At 36.9% G+C, this 13,697-nt stretch overlaps 1 protein-coding gene across 8 annotated transcripts in view; it reads right to left on the reverse strand.

Moving 5' to 3' along the window:
- LOC111849650 (zinc finger protein 536-like) overlaps positions 1-13,697 on the reverse strand; it is a 181,765-nt gene that overhangs the window by 114,408 nt on the left and 53,660 nt on the right. For 3 of the 8 annotated variants that reach the window (XM_023822718.2, XM_023822717.2, XM_023822714.2), the window contains exon 1: positions 1,848-2,268. The exons of 2 other annotated variants lie outside the window; for them this stretch is intronic. The gene's annotated coding sequence lies outside the window, so the exon portion shown is untranslated. Of the gene's footprint in view, positions 1-1,847; positions 2,269-2,583; positions 2,875-13,697 lie in introns of those variants that run through there. 3 more of the 8 variants (XM_023822715.2, XM_023822713.2, XM_023822720.2) reach the window with 2 other exon arrangements.

A 13,697-nucleotide genomic window follows, 5' to 3' on the forward strand; every position in this document is an offset into this window, starting at 1 on the left:
ATCACACAGCTCCAAAGATGCAGTGGGAATTATTCAACCATGGTGCAAAACTGACAGGTTATGAGCAAAATGGGCCAAAATGGGGCAGCCCTCTCCACTCTTAAGAGACTCTGGCTCTCCGTACACTCCTGGGCCAAAATGGGGCAGCCCTCTCCACTCTTAAGAGACTCCGGCTCTCCGTACACTCCTGAGTCAGATGAGAGTTAATAACTAACTTTACATGTTAACTAGCAGTTAGAATCAGAAAAGTCAGGAAGCTGCAACATCTATCTAAAGAATTTAAGATTTTTTGTCATAGTGACTAGCAGTAGCCGTGATTTTTATTTATTTATTTGTTACTTTTAAATGGTCTTTGGAATTGAACTCGTTCCTGTCCATTGTATAAAAGGGCAGTAAAGACATAATATCCGCTTAACAAATACCAATGAACAATGAATGCTGTTTCATACGCATCTGCATGCACACCCACTATTCGTCTCTTTCCTATAACAATGCATCTGAGGGGAGGGGGGGGGGACAGTTATCTAATTTAAACTTTGCGGAAGAAAAAAAAACTCAAATAATTAAATATGCATTGTTTCAAGCTACAAGAAGTCATATCCTCTTAAAAAATGAAACACTTGGTTTACGCGGCTTTTAAGTTGTCTGCATACTCGGTTTACACCTGAGAGACATCCTTTTCTTCTTTAGATTTGTCCGCATATGCGCTAGATGCGTTATAATCTTGCACGGGTATTACACAGAAATCAATTTCAAATATTTAGATAAGAGAACTATTTTAAGACAAGGTATTACCACAAATTGTGCTTTAAAAGTTGAAATTCGATACAATAGGCTTCTGCAGAGTAATAGTTTCCCTTTTGTGAGTCTATCATAGACACGTATCATTCACTCCTATAATCATTATTATTTTAAACAAACTTTTTTCAATGACACATAAACATTTGATTTCTAATGATATATTTTTCATAATAAATTACATATGTAGCCGAATCAGTGAGCATTTTTTTCCCAAGAGATCTGATCACCCCTAATTCCGTTAATATTAAATATTCCTATGTTAATCCTGGGAAGAATAATTATTTTCCTGAATATTTTCGAGCAGCCAGATAAGACTGGAGCAACGTGTTTTTTATGCGTACCGATATTATAGATATTATATATAAATACATAATCTTTTATGGTAGGCATTTCTTAATTGTTGTATTGCCATCATAAGGTCCCTCAAAGCATTTACGCGGCGCTCCTATTCATCTGAGGTCGATCACTGCACAAAATGGCAGGTCTCTCAAGCCATCCCCTGCCATCCCAAGTTTTTTTTTGACACATGGCATGCTCCAGCAAAACTTTTATCGCGATTCCCCTCGCGATCCGTACTCAGGTCCCCCCGAAATTGTGAGCTGAAGCCACTGAGAGCAGAAAGTTTGAGGAAAGGATTGAAAGGGGAAAGTTTTTGGATCGCGTATACTGCGATAAGCGCCTAGCTGCCTGGCGAACGCCATCCCTCTCAAAGTGAGATGTTTACTCTCACGTCAGTCTTTTGCGCAGTTTTAAATATTGTATCTGTGTGAGTTGCACAGATTTAAAGCAACGACAGCGGTCAAATGAACCATGCTCGCGATAGTGTTCAATGGCTTTCTGATTTGCTTTCACTATATGTTGCTGTTTTCTCCCTTGATAATCCCATATGCAGACGTCACTGGCACGGATATTTAATTATGCTGTATTTTTAAATCATAAAACTAAGCGTCGCCGCGATGCTTAAAAAGACACAAACCACTCCTAAACGAATTAAGTTAATCCCATTTCCTGTTGTTAAAAGAGTCTAAAAGCTTGGTGCTTCTTACCTTAAAATCGTACCGCAACGGGCAGAGAAACTCCTGCACGTTAATGAAGCAGTGAAAAAAATGTGTTTATTGAATAATGAAGCATGTCCACATGATTGACTTGTTCGTTTTCCTGAGCTGATGAGAGGAAAAGTCCGTCTCGGACCTGTTAGGTTTTGCCCACTCCTAATATCTCGCTGTAACTGTTCCACTCGCAACCCGGCTGGAGGAGCGTTTCATTTTATTCCGTGTCTTTTCAGGACAGAAGTGTCCATTGATAGCGATCATCCAACATCACACGGCATTTCCATCTTTCAGCTCGGACACCCCCTTCCCCCTTATCTAATAGGTGAAATGCATTGTACCGTTAAAAAAGGAAAGGAGGAAAACAAGCCCATTGTCGTCGTTTCGCGTAATTCACAACAGTCTTGCGGCGTTTTGTGGTTTTGATGAGCCGAAATCTACAGCCTTGATAAAATAACTGGGAACATACGGAAGCGTCTAATCAACAATCTTAACCATGTGTAGCAATTATAAAAGCATTTAGCAAAGCACAAGCTGCTGTTGACCTTGAGCTCCCCTAAACATTCATTAAATTGTGTTTCTTAATAACGCACTCAGATAGTCAGTATGCACTGTTAGGCAGAGATTCCCGGCTTAATATGCACTGATACTGAACAACCAAATAAGAATTACAACAATCGGCGTTACACGGGAATATGCTCAAGTATCCGTGTAGTTAAACGTTAATTCTTACCTTTTTCCAAGAAACTACTTGAAGTGGGGTTTTTTTCTAGCGAAAAACTCCGGGGTACATGTGCGATAGACGGCGCGTCCTGAGCATCAGTCAGCGCTCTGGCGCTTAAGAGAAGTAATCAGCGATAAAATGACGCTGATCTGCACTGTAACCTTGTGGCGTGTTTAATGTAAATAAGCCAGTTATGCCTCCCATCGTTTGCACACATGCCCAAAACACGTCCGGCAAAGAAGCACAGTTTTCTTTTTTTTAACTCTTCTTGGAGAACCAGCTCTCCATTTAACGCGTAGTTTCAGGTGCGATGTTTTTGAAACAATGGAAACATTTATTTGTAAGTATGCATTCGTTTAGTGACAGACGTGCGCCAAGATGGACAGATCTGACTACGTTGTAACGAAGCGTTAACGTTGTTTTATGTGGATTTTCCCGAGCGGGTAAATCTGACAAACTTTTTTTTTAACTCCAACTTTGGAGAGTAATGTACGTGTGGATGGCACAGGCATAAAAAAATTAAATGTTACGAAGTTTTGTGGTAGGTTAGTCTTAAAGAAAATGGGGGAAAGTTTAATGAAATGATCACACATTTCACATACTTGAACCCACAAAAAGGGTATGTGTGTGTGTAATATTTCCCGATATAATATTTCGTTATTACTCATCATATTGTCATTCAAAATTTAAAAAATGACTAATTGCCATTCAGTCTTACCAAAGCACACTGTTCCCTATGCTTTTTAATTATTGAGAATCATGTCCTTGCTTCCGGTTCCAAGTGTAAACAAATACCTTGTTTCCAATGAAGCTGCATACCTATCCCATCAATTTTATTAATATCTCTATAGTTATTCAAGGAGAAATAGCTCATTATGTGGTGCTTGTTTAAAACTATTGTACCACTCAAGGTGTTTTCACCAATTGAAAAGCGGTTAAAAAAATAGTATATGAATTTTCATAAACTCTTTTGGCCTTTGATAAACTTCTGTGCATATGTAAAGACAATAAATAGACATGTGTTTTTGTCTCTGCATGGGTGTAAAAAGAGAATAGAATAGAATGAAATAAGAAGAACTGAAACTCAGCTAATAGAACATGTTCCTAAAACTTCCACTTATAAGCAGAGGTAAATTGTCACAGGTGCAATTCAGCTTCTTTGGACTGAACTTCACAATGTAGTAGTGATTTATTCTCACAAGCCCGATTCATAACCATTTTAGCACCTGTTCCACTAATAGCCAGTTCTGTGTCATAGACTTGTGGACCTTTAAAAGAACTGAAGATGTTCCTGTTGTTTACTAAATACCATGAGGGGTCCAAAGAAGCAGGTTCTTGAACAAACATCTTCCTGTTGGCTTTGAGATGATTTATGATGTTTCTTCACACACACAAAGATATAGCACAATAAAGCAATAGGGGACAGCAGAATGTTGTAGTTCTCTTGTATTTGTTGTAAGTTGTATTTTTACAAACCTTTGTGTATGTTTCTAACACCTTAGCAATGTTTTAATGTCTTTTCAAATATATTTTAAACACTCTTAATGAAAAGTTTTAAACTAAGTTACTCAGAGTGTAGGTCTTTCACTGAATACACAATCTCCAGGTTTAAACATGAAATTGTCCATTGTTTACCCTGAGAATATATATCTGCAACAGTGAGTCACTGTGATTCATTAGTTTAGATCAATTGGCTTCTAATAGCAGTAACGTTCTGGCTCTCAGTCCACTTTCCTTGGCACCATGGTTACATTAATGGGCTTTGGTTATGCTATGGGTGTTAACAACGTCAAGCCTCTCGTTATGAGTTCTGAATGACGTTGTTGGTTACTGTTATCATGCAGTCATAACCTTTTACACCAATGCTCACCTCACCTCACTAGTCATGTCTTTTTCGCTTCCATAATGCTTAGATCCCTGTCATAATTCTTGGTTGGACCCGTGTGCCTCTCAAACTCACTCCTGTCACTACCACTTACTTTGGATGTTCTGGGAAACCTCTCAACACCGGGGTGGCAAAAACTTCTAGAGACTTGTAGACATCTTGTATGTCTAATGCTCCAAGGAGATGTCAAGAGATACGACAGACATATCAGTTTGTCTTAAGCCCTGAGTGTGAGAGAGGTTACACTTGACAGTGTGAAAGATAAGCTGGAATCATTGCTTGTTTCCTCTCTCCTCTGTGAGTTACTATGTTTTCATCTGCAATATGCTAGCATAAAATATTGACACCACTGCTGTGCAAAGGAATATCTTTTACAGAACTTTTCCTTCACCTCAAATATTCTTATGCATAATTAAGCGGTGAATGTAGCATCATTTTTCACCAATGTATTTCATAACTCATTGCATACAGAAATACACCCCTGTAATGACCAAAAATGTGCTCCTCTACTTTTAGTGCAAGTGATTAAATTCCAAACTGATACCCAGGATTCTGTTTTCTTGTAATAAAACAGTTTACATTTTATACAATCCAGCAGTATTGAAGGTTATTCAGTGGAAGTAAGGAAGGTAAGACAGCTGATCGGGGGTGAGACAAAGACCCAGCTGGGAGCATCATCACCTCACACCTGCAGGGTTGCAGGTTCAAATGTATTCTTATCAAGTTTGTGTTAGTGTCTTCCCACGATCTAATAGCATGCTGTTAGGTGAATTAGTAACACAAACGTCCTTGGTGAATGACTTTCTATGTCGCCAATGACGGTTTGCTCCATCCAGGTCTATCTTGTTCCTGGGATAGATTCCAGGTGACCAAAACCCTAATTAGATAAGTGATTATTAAAAATGGATGGTTGTATAGTAACAAAGTAGACTGCCCTGTGCAAGACTAACAAGGTTATATTAAGCTACAAAACTGTGAGAAATTAAACCTAAGAGTTACATTTCACAGTGTGGTATTAAATTTCTAGGTATTCAGGTTCACAGAAAGAATGTTTGGGATTGACGGAATACACAAGGCTACACTGAGCAGCTGGTTGCTTCCACGTTTAAAATCTCTAAGACAGCAGTACACAAGAATAAGGTGAAGCAGGAGACACTGGGAACAACCAGAAACCAGCCAGGTAAAGACCGTCAACTTATCTGGCAGTTTCTCATGAATTGTTGGATGACATCAAATGACCTTCAAAAGGAATGGGACATGTGATGTACAGGTGTGAGGTGCACTGCGAGAAGCAGGGAAGAACCAGGTTATAATTCATATATATATACTGTATATATATATATGAATTATAAATTCACAGATGCACACCTGCACACTCATAAATTGAGAAATGGGTGCTATGGTTTCTTAATTTTTTCCACGGCTCTATACAAGGTATATATATGAAAACCTTGTTTCTGTAATAACTGTTCACTAAATGGGCCACAGATTACTAAAGCATGTATAAAGGTCAGTTTTGCGGTAATATCTTTATGGAGGACATTACAATCATTTGCTGTTTAGAAGGACCAATTAGTACCTCTTTGTAATAGGAAATTACTGACATTATATTATGGAATGAGATCAGCATCATTCAGAATTTTTCCCAAAATATATGTGCTAACTAAGCTCTGCATACTTTTTGTGTAATACAATTTAAGTATTATTGAATTATATCACTTTTAAAGGTAATGTTCAATTATCACATGTTTTCGTAGCATTTCCCCAACCACAATTTCAAATCTTCAAATTATTTATTTGTTTGGTTATTTATTTTATGATGCTTATGTGTTCCGTGATATAAATATCCCATATACTTTATGCCACATATGTACAATGGACATTCTCGCATTTCTGCCATCCTCATACAGATATGAGTTTTTTTTTTTAAAGGTGGTGACCACCGATTCTGCATTTACATGTAAACAGAACAGGAAGTGCACAGCATCTTATTAGAATAAGTTTCTTACATTGATCCTTGTCAGCTTAGTGACCTTTAAAGTTGCCTGTGCATAATAATGTAACTGTTTTCCCTATGCAGTAAAACTGTATAATGCTCTCTGCACATACAGACAACACTAATTATATATGTCATATATATATACACGCACACACACACACACACACACATATATATATAGTATGTAAATGATTGGCTTAAATATAAAGCTACCATTCATAAGAGCCTGATATATATATATATATATATACACAAACTCACACACACCTATAAACACACATTCAAACACACACACACATATACACACACACATATATATATATATATATATATATATATATATATATATACTGTATATTAGTATGTAAATGATTAGCTTAAATATAAAGCTACCATTCATAAGAGCCTGAGCATTTTAAGTTTTGAGAGTATAAGTGCTGCACGTTGAATTCCACGTTTCTTTGGCTACCAGCTGTAAGGTGGTAATGGGATTGCTTGGGGGTGGGGCGTTTGAGTCCAGCTTAACATTCTACAGTGCTTCCCTAAAGGAATAAAAGGGATGAGTGCAGAGTTTAAATTAATTGTGCTTCTCACATGATTTTTTTATTGTAATTGTGAGAAACGTGAAAGCGGAAAAAAAAAATAGCTATAGGTTAATTTCATCAACCCTAGGACCCAAGGGAGGAGATGAGCGCGTGTTCCCTCTTGGGTTTCACACAGGGCTGGAAAAGTAATGAAAGTTGAACAATTAAAGAAAAAAAAAGATTCAGGTGAATATGTTTGTGGTGTGTGTGTGGATTATGTTTATATCACGTTGTGGGGAACTAATATTTCCCACTTCTGGGACAAAGAATATGCAATTCTTGTACATTGAATGCAGGATATAGTCTAAACTGCTGTAGAAATATTGTGTGTGTTTGTGGATTAGGTTTATATTACATCGTGAGGACCAAATGTCCCCCACAATTTGATAAAACCTTATTATTTTGATGTTGTGGGGATCATTTTTTGGGTCCCCACAAAGATCTGTGAATGCAATCAAAAAAGTAGGGGCGAAAAGTATTTTGTTCGGTTACTTATGGTTAAGGTTAGGGCTGGGTAGGGGTTAAGGTCGTCATGATGTGATTAGAGTTTTCCCTATAGAAATGAATAGAGTCCTCACAAAGATATAATTACAAACCTGTGTGTGTGTGTGTGTGTGTGTGTGGGTGTGTCTGTGTGCACATGTATTAAACCAATATTGCTTAATAATCACAAAAACCCTTTGTGGCAAAAGCATTGAACATGATCTGTTAATTTACTAGTAAAAATTAAAACATTAAACTTAAAACTATTAATAAACTGAAAGTTTATTAATTATTTTCTCTCACCTGGGAAATGACAAATACATTATTTAAAACAACTAAGAAGAACCCACCTTGAAGTCTTTTCTGAGATCAGTCTTTTGATACTTGTTCCATCATGTCCACAAGAAGGAGGTCAATATTCTCCTCCAGACATATCAAATCAACAATTTGATAATTACATTGATATAGATTCAGCTCCAGTACAGACCAAACTCATTTTTCACATTTAAGAAGCTTGAATACTGAACATTGTGCTGTGAGGAGCTGGTGTGCTTTTCCTGCCCATAATTGAGGACTAGATTAGGCTTACTGGGTGCAGGTACTATGGGGACGCTACAGTCCTCTGAGTAACAGATGAGACCATTCCTGTAACTTGGCTTTTAGTTGATCTCTCTTTAACCGATTCCCAAAACTCCAAAAGAGGAAATCATTAAACAAAGAAAAAAAAAAGGCATTATTTTACACTTCACAAAACTAATCCTATAATTCACGATCAGCTAGCGTTGCATATTCACTAATTAATAACACCAATATGTATGAATGGTGACAACTTGTCAACTGTTGTTCTTACTACTGTATTTCCCATTGACATTTTACAGCAAAATTAAATGTGACTTATTTGGTTTTTAATGAATAGAAACAAAAGTTCAGGCCAGATATCTAAAAGAAAAAAAACCTGAATGCAAGTGTGACAACAATGACAGTTTTTGTTGAAGAAGCTTTTACACAGAACATAAAGAGAAAAGGCTAATTATAAAACCCCCCTACAGATATAAAGAAATAAATAAACTGCTTATGTGTTACCTGATTTTATCAAAAACATTGTAATTCTATTTGCATCTATTCATCTACAACCGGTGAACCTGCAAAAATGCTGAAATGCAATGTTTTTCATAGTTGTCTGATTTTTGGAATAATATATATTATGCATTCCTTAATCTTATATTCTCTCTCAACTTAGATATTGTTTTTTCTCTAATTACAATTAGTAAAAAACATAAATGGATTGAAAACTTGCAGATTAATATATACTTGCATCAGCTTTATGAATGGACAGTGTAACTACAAGTGTCAAAAAGTGGCTGTACTATTCTGTTTAAATGCTCAATTACATTTGACTCACCTTATGGCCTAGATAAAAACAGATATTTTTGGCAATTGTTTTTGTAGCATTTCTATTGTTTCTATTTTCAATTCTTGCTAATACAGTGCAATAAGCTTGTGTTCTTTAGTGAACCAGTCTCAGAGCTTACAGCAAGCCATACAATATGAGTGTTCAGAAGGAGTTCTCTTTCATTAATAGAGAAGCTTATAGACAATGGCTTTTCTTTTATTGTTAAAAAGCAGAATCATACAGCCAAACCCTTATATTGATGCAGAGACTGGATACAAGTGCAGAGTGAGGCATCATCAATAATACAGTCTACAATTGTACTCAAAATCCTGAAAAAAGGGGTCAAAACCAGGCAAGCAAACAGAGTACAAAAACCTAACCCCAAGCCAATAATCAGAAAATGGTCAGTCAACAGGCAGCCAAGCATCATACAGAAGGCTCAGTGATAGCAACAAACATGCAATAACTCAAAGAACTTCAAAGGGAGCAAGAGGCTGTATCTATGTAGCAACTAATTAGAAACAGGTGATCTCAAAATTCAGGTGAGGCAGGGTGTGAGAGCTGAGTTGGGCATGCTGGAAGACCTGGGCTGGACCTCGGCTGGATCTGGATTCCACTGGCCTAACCTGAGTGTCTGTGCTGAGGGATGTTCAGCAGACATACTAATCTGCAATTTGCTGTTACTAATAGCCATCTTCTTATCCTGTTCAGGGTCGTGGGGGACTGAAGCCTATCACAGGCAGTGAAGGGCACACACTGTAAGGGCAAGGTTGGGGCACACATTGGAAGGGCACAAGGTTGGGGCACACACTGGAAGGGCAAGGTTGGGGCACACACTGGAAGGGCAAGGTTGGGGCACACACTGGAAGGGATCCTATTCCACGGCAGGGCACATAGGCACACACTCAAACACTCAGTCATAGACAATTTAGAGACAGTAATTAATCTGACTGCATGGCTTTGACCTTTGAGAGGAAACCACATCATGACATGCAAACTTCACACAGAGTATGCATTACACTAGGCATTACCAACCTCTTTTTGACCAGGGGATATCCCGATTTAATAAGTTTAACCCCCCCAACCCCCTGCCCCCCATGCCTGTTTCAGTGTGAACCCAGAGTGAAAGTACCAAGCTACCAAAACCTGGCAATATGGAATAAACTCCAGATCAGGGTTTCAAAAAATGTGTTAAATGCACAACATATTTTGCTTGGATTTATCAAAGTATGCAGAATTTAGTAATAATCCTGAAAGAATACCAGCTGAGTAGAAAAATTATGGAAGGAAAGACAAAAAAATACCACCCTTAGTTTATTAAAGATGTCAAAGTAGCAGCGAAGACTTTCATGCCACAGTTTGTTTGAAATGTTCAGAGGCTCCCTGAAAATGAATAAATCTGTATTTAACATGGTCAGAACTTCATAAAATGTGTGTGCGACTTTCAGTCTGATGGGATGAAGTTGTATCTACTTTTATTTCTGAGATTAGCTGAATTTATAATTTTATTTGGTGTTTTGATTTGGACGGGAGCTTCCAGCATGTGTTTTATTGTTTGTGTTTTAAGCTATCACTGTGAACCCATGGCCATAAACTCGGCAATACTGGAGCGGCTATTGAAGACATTTCCACATAGAATACGATAATCCCCGTCGAATGGGGACAAGCTACATAGTTCTGACTTTGCGGCGGAATGATGTCACACATTCTAAGCATGTATTTAAAACGTAACTCCTCATCTCCACTTTTTCTTCTGAAGCAGTCGGGCGACTCTAATAAGCAGCTTCTACTGAAAGTATTTATCAGATTGAGAGGTAGGGAGATTACATCAAGTACAAATATATGTCCTTATTATCCTTCTAGAGAACAGCTCACCCTGCTGACACTGGAGGTGACATAGAAAGGGAGGGAGGGAGAGAGAGACAGGATAGAGGGAGACTGTAGGGGATAGAGACAGAAAGATGGAGCAAGCTCATTATCTCCCTCACTTTTGTATCACTGCCATTGCTTAGCTTTTATTTTCGGACAGTATCATGCACATTTCTCAGTAAACAGGACATGCAATGTCCAGATAACACCTGGCATATGGGAAAAATCAACATTTTTAAATTTGCTTGTATTTCATTTGTTTTTCTTTTCCTCCTTTTCTGATCTGCATGGTATGCAGAGTACCTCATCCTGTTATGCACATTTGATATTTTGGATTGTTTTGACAACCTGGATGTAATATAACATGTAATTCCTGTGTAATTTCTTTTCTTGTTCTTAATTGCCCTAAAGTATGCAAAAATCATATAGATAGTTTTCAGATGTACCTGAAAAAGCTGTTATAAACATAAGCAGATAAATAGGGTTTGGCTACTTTTTGAATTTAAACAATCCTGTTATGTAATATTGATAAGTAATATTAATCCTCAATGAATGCAATATTCTTTTGAAATGGCATTAGTATTAGGATAATACTATCAATTATATCTTTCATTGTATTCCCATCTGCCCCTTTCAAGATCTAAATTATATGCATTAGTTCGTAAATTAAGTAACGCCTGTCTGTATTTAGCTACATGCCATGAATATATTCTCTGCTTCAAGAAATAATTGGTGGTTCAGTGGTCATTTAGACAGTAACTATCTCTACAATATTCGTGTCATTTTGAGAAATAACTACCTCTTAACCTTTGACAAAATTCTACAGAAACTCCCCTGATTTGATTAATCTCACACAAAAACATGACTCAAAGAAAATGATATTTTTTACATTTGTTATCTAGAGCAATCTGCCGGAATATAACAGGTAATTTGTGCAGCTAATATTAAGTAATGGTGTGCTGCCAATCTCATTACTTTTATTTTCGAGACAATTAGATAACAACATACACAGGTCATTTGCTTTCTTGTGGTTTCTCTGTTTTATAACATTTGCATCAGCTAAGGAAATCAAAGAATATTTGCCAAAAAAGTTAAGGCAAAACTAAATAGAGAACTGCTGTAAAGACTAAAACGTCTAACCCATACACTTCATACTGTACCTTAAAGCTTCTTACCTCATTTTCCATTCTTGTGAAAGACATTTCTCTGTAAATGTCAATACATGCAAATCTATAATCTCCAGACAGATTTCTCATATAATTTATATATTATTAATATTCATATAATATTTAGATACATTTTTCAAAAGAATGTAAGTTTATTGTTACTTATCAATGCAAGGATCTGCAACTAAGTGGGAAAATCAAACTGGAAAACTGACACAGACACTTCTCTAGCTATATTTACTGCAGGAGAAAAAAAAACAATACTTATTTTCCTGTACATTGACAAATGTTGTTTTATTGTTTTCAGGGTTTATGTGACATCTGAATTGTAAAGCAGCGTAAATCCCTTTCATCATTCCTACATTTGGTATTTGTGCTGGGTACCTATGGGTTAACAGAGGCATTATGCTATGTTTAACAACATTGCATCTCCCTAATGGATGCACTGGTCTGGTGAAATTACCGAACATACATTATATTCTTATATACATTATATATAGTATATATTCTTGCAAGAATGTACTCCAGTAATTCAAAACTTGTACAAGTAGCAGGAAGGACAATGTCTGTGTAATTGAATTTAATTTCTACAGTTATTTTGTCTGTAAAGGCAGTTGTTTTGATTGTGTAATAATTCATGAGAGATGCAGATATGAACATATCGCTATTTATACAGCATATGACATTCATGCGGTTCTCTGCTGACAGTACCAACAGCCTGGCCAAGTGCAGTTTTTTTTTTTCAGGAAAATCTGCTCTAACATTATTTGAAGCGGCATTTTATCATAGTTTGGTTGTTCTGGGTTTTATCAAGATGCCCCACAGAGTAGGAAAATATTAGAAGACCAGAAACCTGCCAATTTAAACTTGCTTCAAAAGCATATTGACCACTCATCTGAAACTGTATTTCCATGTGCCTCGTCCTTTGAATTGCTAAAATCAGCTTGGCAAAAGACACGCTACCATAACATTCAGCTGTGGGCTTCTTTCAGCCAAAGCGCTTTTCTTTTGTGGGGGGAAAAAAAGCGAGCTTAGGTCTTAGCTGGGCTGGAGTATGGAGAATGCACGGGTCCATCTGGCACCCATACAGGAGGCTTTGTCAGGTTTGATCCAAGACACACTACTGCAGAGGGGTTCTTCTGAAACACCTGCAAAACACCTTATTTACTCACAGCGAAAAAAAAAATTAAATTGGCTCTGATATTGCACCAGTGTCTCTATGTTCCTTTTCACAATAACAAAATTATTTCTTTTTGTTCTATAAGAAACATTTCATTTCTGTTTTGTGGGTTTATTTTAGACAAAAGAGAAATTATCATATAAAACATATAAAACGTAATATATATATATATATACACACACACACACACACATATATATATATATATATATATATAATGTAATATATATAAATATATTTACATTTAATGTATACATACATGAGCTGAAAAATGTAAATGTCATGCATTCTCACAGCCAATTTCATTGTCTGCGGATAAAAGAAGAACCACACTTCACTATGGTGTTCGTGTAGTGGATCGCATTAAGTAAAACAAAGCCTTTCAAAGGGCCTTTCTGAGCTGCTAAATTCCAGACCAGGGAATGTGGAGCGAGTGGTAATAGCACTTCATTACCAGGTCACACATACCAGATAAAAATGGATACTAATGTCTCAAAGTCTTCCTCTCTTCCCCCTCAGTTTTCCAGTTACAGATTGGAGCTGGCTATATTCAGATGGTACCTG

The sequence above is a fragment of the Paramormyrops kingsleyae genome, chromosome 13 (assembly GCF_048594095.1).
Source record: "Paramormyrops kingsleyae isolate MSU_618 chromosome 13, PKINGS_0.4, whole genome shotgun sequence".
Classification (NCBI taxonomy): Eukaryota; Metazoa; Chordata; class Actinopteri; order Osteoglossiformes; family Mormyridae; genus Paramormyrops; species Paramormyrops kingsleyae.